This window comes from Opisthorchis viverrini (assembly GCF_000715545.1).
Source record: "Opisthorchis viverrini unplaced genomic scaffold opera_v5_89, whole genome shotgun sequence".
Taxonomy (NCBI): Eukaryota; Metazoa; Platyhelminthes; class Trematoda; order Opisthorchiida; family Opisthorchiidae; genus Opisthorchis; species Opisthorchis viverrini.
The window spans coordinates 31,027-39,097 of NW_008751744.1; positions in this window are offsets into that span (position 1 = coordinate 31,027).

The window sequence follows — 8,071 nt, forward strand, 5'->3', positions numbered from 1 at the left end:
GTGATCTACTTCACTAAATAGTGGCCCTGATAGTCGTTCTGACGAGCAACGGGGCTAAACCTAGCAAATAATCCATTCTGAATTTTATGACCTCATATCCCCCCATTGTCCTGTGACTTTTAAGAAGCATTAATGTAGATCTGCTTAGGTCTGCAAACATTTTGGTGTGTATTGGCATATTGAACGTCATGAGAAAAAACTCCATGAAAGAAGATTAAATTTATGCCGATTCGTTGTGTTTGGACAGATGCATGTGCTAGAAATGACGTACGTATTAAAAGTGATTACAACATTCAGTTAATCTTATTGCCTTTATTCTGAGCATCTGGTTTAAATCACCTTTGTTTTCTTAAGGTTAATTTAAAGTTGTCTGACAAATTATATCCCTCATATTTGAAGTGTTGATAACATGTTAGTAAGATATTTTACCTATCTCCCGATTTAAGAAGTACCAGAGTAAAAACCTTTAAGCCGAAAGGCACTTTCATGAAGAAAACCACCCTTTTGTAATTCTACTGCTTGATATATACGAAACTGCCGCAAATTATAAATGTGCGAAAAACCCGCAAGTTTAAACTGACGTCGCTCCCAGAGACCCTCATCCGAGGTGCAACCCATGGCAAGGCACGCATAATGAGGCGAAATTCAGTGATTCTACACTATCTAAATTAGATGTCCCTCAAGTTCTACTTTGTTCCGTAACCATTATCCATTTGACATTTGCACTCACCTTCTTCTATAAGCGGCGAAAAAAATGTGGCACTTATTAAAATTATTCAATCTTATTTCGTATTTTATTATTCATTTTATAAAACGCTCTAACTCACAATTTAATGTAAGAATTGATACAAACAATAAAGCTTTGTTGCATAGTGAAATAGATTGCAAAATTGTGGCCCAAATAGAATTAAAGGCGATGAGATAGTGGAGTCATAAAATTCTACATTTTGATGAACGTGTGGACCAGACTCAAGGAGCATTCTTGCAAGAAACGCACCACGGAGTTGCGCATCTGTAACTCCTAAATTCAATGCTGTGGCGTTCACTAATCGCTCTAAGAGAATTCTTCTATAAATTTTGGGAACTATTTCAGTGATACTTATCTATTGCTCAGCAAAATGAGTCATTCCGCTTGTTGGAATTCTTTCTTAAGTCCACATTTCCGCCAAAAATTCCATCTGTTTTGCGTGGCATATCCAGAAGGTTTTTGATCCACTTCTATCAATATTGAAATAAAATTAAACTAAACATTACAAGCAAATGGACGCCGTAGAAATCTCTGGCTGGAATGTTTTTGCCGGTACACGGAGCTAAAAAACCGGAGGTCTTTCTTGATTTTTGGAAATAAATGCATAATGTTGTATTTCATTGGAGACTCCCACTACACTACATGTTCATGAATACAATGTACGTAATTTGGCTAACTAACCTTCAGGTGGGACGACTACAAAAAGTGAAAGATTATACAAAGTTGAAGTGAGATGATTTACGTCTGAGTTACTCTGTGCTCAGAAGTTATTAACAAAACGGTTACTTACATTCGGTTTCTGAGGACAAAGAAAACAATGATGATATTATTTTGTTTTATTTGAGTTAGCAGATGCATAAACAAGTTCACAGATTGTTCAAGAATATCAGGTTGGCACTCAAAGCTGCAAGAATAACTGACGCATCTTGCGATTGCTGGTAAAAACTCTGCGGTATTTTTTAAAGCAATAGTTGATATCCTAGTGTGCACTAAAATCGATAAAATCGCTGACTTATCAGATTTTCCAATGCTTTTTACAGTGAACAGCTTGCACTGTACGTACTCAGAAGATGCTACATATGTCTGGTTTCAAAGCCGTACAGAAACTAGAGTCTAAATAGTGAAATTCACTCGCGACAAAATGTTGGCTCTGACTTATCGCGTTGCACGTGTTCTGCAGTACATGCTGCGTCGGTTCTTCTCATTCGAAAGCCACCACAAACTCTTCAAAGCAGCATTCGCAAATATTTTTTGCAAAAGCGTGCATCAAACTTAGACACAAATGATGTCTTGTGCGTTTTCTAGTCGCATTTTTTCGAAACTTATAGAGAACAACAGATAGAACTGCAATCGGACTGGCTAACTAGTACTGCGTTCCGTCAAAACTTTACGCACGGACAGAATAAAATTGTCGGCACTCTTTGTAACTACTTAGAAACACTAATAATAATGTATCTCGTCTGTTAAAAAGGTAGCTTTTTTACGTTGGAATAATCAATCTTTGTATGCCCTATAAAGATTGAGTTTCCCAAAGCTCAATATACCTTAACATTCAGGATCATAACAGCGTACTGGAAATACATCTGGTGTGCATCAAAAGTCCTTCAAACTGTTTTCGTTTGATTTGCTGCCGAGTGGGGCCAGCTCGTCTAGCAATTATTCGCAATAATTGACTTACTAATTTGATCTGGCCTTAGCAGCACTAAAACAGCAGGCATCGAAATATAAGGCTTTATCGCATGATTATATGTTAGAATCAGTATCCGAGTCACCAACATTATTCAACGGGCAAAAAAGAATCATGGTTATGCAGAGAGAAAAAGAAGCATTCTGAAGAGAAGGGACAAATTTAAGCAGGGAGAGCAAGGTGATTGAGTTGCACGGTTTTTGCGCTAACTCATGTTTTACACCTATTGAGGATTCGAGCATTCATAAGTGATCGATAAGCGCAGACTATCGTCATCTAATTTTACGAAGAGGTAAGCTTTTGTTGTGTTCTAAAAAATAGAGGTATACGGAAAATTGTGTGGCTAAATTTCCGATGCTAAAATTTTAGTGCTCAGTCATTGTGGCTAGTTAAAATTTCTCCGGAAATTTTAGGCCAGGTCTTATAACTATCGTAGATCAAAATGTTTTCACGTACACAAATATACATAACATACCACACACACAAACAATTTTTTTAAATGTTTGACCCCTGGTACAGTAGTACCTGTGAAATCTTTGCGATTAGGAGTTAGATTTAATATAACCAGCGCCCCAAGCAAGCCTGAAACTATCGCAATGGGTCATGGCTCATGCGAACGAAATGAAATGTCACATGCAAGAACATCAACAAAGCAAGCCTGAAACTATCGCAATGGGTCACGGCTCATGCGGACAAAATGAGATGTCACATGCAAGAACGTCAACATCACGGCACCAGCTTTTCCTGATCATTCGCTTTTTTACACGGGAAGACCTCCGGTTATTTTCCACAGGCATAAAATGGAACAAACATGATTGACCGCCTATCGCCTTGCCACAGACCAATTTTTAAGTAAGATTTTGGTCCTTCCCTGAATGAACTTGTTACATTAACCTAATCTTCAGAATTTTCGTCGCATGATGAACATGAAAACTAAGCTACATGTAGCCGATTTTAAACAATCACGTGCATACGCGAAGGCTGACTCTCACCTTGTTGTCCACTGGCAGGTGGTACTGCTGTCCTCTGTGAAAGAACGGATGGCTCTAAAATATCGCAGAAATGTTTTACCAAATTAATGTTTGCCGAAGGCCAGTCCTCATTTGTGAACTGCTTGAATACTTTCTTAAATCTGGTCGGTTAGTATCACACAGTCAATGTTTTTGTCAAGTTCGTTGCAAAGAATGGATATGTTTGTTCAGGTTTTAAAATAGGAGTGTATTTAAAAAGTGGGTGTTTGATTGATGAGCCCTAAAGTTTAAAAGTGATTATTTGGAAGTAAAAACTTTATAACGTCAAATAGTTTAAGCGTCAAGATATTTCACCAAAGCATCTGAATTTATTGCTTTCTGATTTCTCAAGGTTGATTTGGTAACGCACAAATTCAAGAGTTTCCCCGATCGCAGGCGGCCTGTAATTATTGGAGTTCGTCATAGGGTATTCAAGCAAAATTATCTGGCACACACCAGGATCTCATTCACTTAGATAACATGCTCTTTGTGCCCAGGGATGGTACGTCTCACAACCCAACAGCGCGAGTTTCGACCTATGGCAACTTGGTTATGTTGGTGCCAGAATATACCACTATAATTATTGTTCTACAATCAGTCTATGGAAAATGTTAAAATATAGTTCACTGATTGCGCATTCACAAAAGCATCATTTTCCCGAAGTTCCGTCTGCAAATTTTACACTTACAGCCACACCTCTATTATATACGAAGTTTTATTAAATAATCATATGCCACAAGCGGTTTGTTGTAGCAATAAGTGCATGCTTTTGATCGCATGCGGCAACAGATTTTATGATATGCTTAAAATGCATGTTTCCACCGTTGCAACAAACAACGACAGAACAATGTCGTTTTACCAACTGCATTCAGTATTTGGTACAACAAATTCATTCATGATAAATGTTCGGTTATTGTTGAAGTGCCCAACAACTCTCCTGTTCACAATCGCATCTAAATATGCAATTATGCTGCATTGTACACAAAAGTGACCTCTATTGGTTTCAAAAAATCAGCTGGCTACATTTCCGTTGTTGATGATATTTAAAATGTCTCTTAAAGTGTCGTGTAAAAACGGTTAATCTAATCCCCTTGACTTACGCTGCAAACTCCCAACGTCCGCACTAGTCATTGTGTACGGCATGCCAGATTGTTCTTGAGCAAAATAATTTGCATACATAAATATCGTTTTAAATGTACGAAACCAAAGAAGATTACAGATATTTTTTCTCAGAAAATATGTTCCAGTAATGAACATCCAAGGATGCACCAATTATTAATTTCTTCAAAAATAAGAAACAGCGGATTGCAGGCTACGCAAATTCAGTATTCTACAGTTATAACAACTTCTAAAACAATAACAAATAATACGCTGGTACATAGTTTGTTTAATTTTTTGTCAATAAATATGTATTCGTTGAATCTGAAAATGAAAACAAACATCAACGGAGTACTTCGCCTCGCATAAGCCATTTGACAAGATTGAGGAAGTAATTTGGCTACAAAACATTGTGTCAGACTTTAGGAATTAAGAAACAAGACCTGCAGCTAAGCTTAACTCAGTAGGGATGCAGATATACATTGTCTAGGAATGCATTAAGACCCTTATGTTGCTACAGTTAGTTCAGCCTGTGAAAACTTAGTTGCAGCACACTCTCCTGCCAAATTAACATAAAATCCTTTGGCTTGACATCTGTCACTACATAGAACTGCATTTGCAACAGCCGAAAACGCAGTCGCCATGTTCGGGAACTCCCCTACACATGACTCCAAACCAGGATGCCCAGATGAATAAAAACTGAAATATCATGTCACTGCTGATGGTCGTAGAGAGAAAGACGATAAACATCAGGCTAAAGCTCGTGGCTCGCCATTTCAGTGGCAGATTTCGAATACAGTTAGGGCTAAATAAAAAGAAGGCAGATGCGTCAAATAGGGTTACATGGGCTTATTATGTTTTCTAAGCAAAGTTTGAACGCTATTCTAATGATGTTAGTCCAACGCGTTTAGTGCGCGTTTATAGTGCGCTGGAGGTGAGAGCTTTCACCGTAGACCCGGAAAAGCGAAGAACGCAGAAGCATAATAGCGGTTTTAATCAATTACTTCCGTGAAATTTATTCCACAACCACAACCAAATTCTAGCGCCCTCAAAGACGGCCAGAATTCAAAATTCTGCTTCTAGACCAATATTTTTTCTGAGGTATTCGATTACGTGACCTCTTATTGTTGGGCAGGTGTATGACTCACGTTGTGGTTGAAATTGCTGAACAGTCTGGCTGGTCACAGTGTGCGGTAAGCTGGCTTGTTCTTGAACATTAAATTAAGAAAATTTGTTGTTATATCAGAGGGTAAACGCAGTTGCGGTATCCACTATTTCAACAAAATGAAGGTAACAATATGTGGCCCTCAGTTCTTCTAGACTAATGATTCACACCACGGTATCATAGAAATATATAAAATTAACGACGAATAGAATGTTAGCTTGCGTCTTAATTGTCTACGCGTGATGTAAGTGTCGCTTCATATACTTTTTAAAGGTGCCAAAGATTTCAATGCTGGATAGTTACTGGAAATTTGCTGGTTATCTTAACTCGTGACACTTAGTTGATTTTCTAGTCCGCCTCACAATAGAGCCAAAATTTGTAAGAGGGGGTGAATTTCCATTTTAAAACTGTTGACACATGCGATGCTATTGGAATTAATTTGTTGTGTTGTATTTGCCCAATTTTCTTGGCCAGTTTAACCAAATTATTTTCACTGAAATAGCCTTTAATTGGTAATCATACTCGCATGGTAAACTATATATATACGTCCTTAGTCCCTTTCCGACTGTTTACAGCACAAATTCCAGAGGTTGCATGTTACAGCGATCCGTCAGTATCAGTGAACTCGCAGGTTCCGGGCTATACCGCTAGATGCCAATAGGCCCTCGCAAAGCAGCTCACCGTAATATACAGTGCACTAATCGTCCATTCTCATCCATTCATTATCCTGCGATTGACATAGTAGGAAGGCACCGAAAGGTCGTTACAGTTGTCATCGCACTGAATTCAGTAGAAAACCTCAATAGGTGTGGATTTGAGACAGCATGGGAATAAAATAGGCTCACAAAAACAGGCAATAGAATGTAGTGGATTAAGACTCTCTAGATAAGGTATTTCCTCTGGATATATGCAAAATAAAAAAAAACTTGAATTGTCACACGGCTTCCGATGATTCCAGTGCTGTCAGCATGTTAATTTCTACAGGAATTCTCCTTTATTCTAACATGTACACTCATTTCTACGCCTCGCGTATTTCATAACGATAAAATTAGCATTTGCAAAGCATTTTGCAAGTCTGATTTTATTGCTTGATCGCACTGGTTGATGCTCTGCCATTTGCGTTCCATTTTGATTTCCGTTTTCATTTCATGAAGCTCACGCTTGTTGTAACCTGTCTCAGTTGTTTGCATCGCCATATCGTTTTCCATTGAGTCTTGATTACAATATCTTTCGTAGAAGAAGCTTCTCATCATCTAGCGAGGGTTTTTCATGTCTCTCCTCCTGCGCGTACGTAGGTTTAATTCACTTCTCATCGCCGTTTCTCCGCCGATAGTCCACAAACCTTAGTATATATTTTACATAAAGGCGGGTATTTTGATTACTGCTGTTGAATTCAAAATAATCTTGCACGGCTTGGTATATGAAAATGCGACTATCATATCTGCACGGTAATTGATCAAAAATTCAAAACTCTCGTTGTTCCGGAAAAATTATACGGTTTTAATTTGCTCGCAATATACTTAGTTTACTTACTATGGGGTATATCTGGGGCCACAAGGAAGGAATTTCACAATATTATCTAGTGCAGTTTGGTACAGGTTTTTTAAACCTGAGTTTCAAAGGGTTAGGCAACTATTGTGACCGCCGTTCTTCACAATAATTTTGAAAGTTATTTATGAGTTGGTATACGGTAAGCTGTTCGTCGACCTGAATTTGAACACTTTGATAATGAATAATTGAAAATGCAACATGTACCAGACGACGTAAGTGGCGGCAGTTGCATCAGTCGTTGTGGAACTATAAATGTGATCCCATTTTTTATGTTTATAGATAAAGCTTAATCCAATATTCTGCAAAAGTGTCGTTCAGTGAGGTTAGCACCTGTTAAATTTTGCACAGCTTGATATATACAACAAATGCACAAAAATGTACATCCAGGTCATAATCATTATCATCAACAGCATGACATCAGTTTTCGACATTAATGCTTCACTGCCGCATAACCATGATTTATTTGAAAGCATTATTGTAAAGAAAAGAGTAAAAATGGACGGGGGAGGGACTTAGTGCTAGCTTACCACAATCATTACGAGGTGCCTGCACCTCCAGACATTCACTCAGGCAATCTGGACAGAAACTGACAACAAGAACGCCACTGATATTGGTTGGTAGCCATATCTTGTGATGTCTCCAACCAGGCACAATGGGGATCACGCGGTCCCTATCCTGGAAGGCGAGTAGCACCGACAGCACCCAAGCGTTTCCTGATCGCCTTCATACTCCTCTGCCAGGTCATGCGTTGGCCACTCTCTGTTTACGCCACTCTGAGTTGGGCATGGGAAACAGCACTCTCTTCGGCAAAC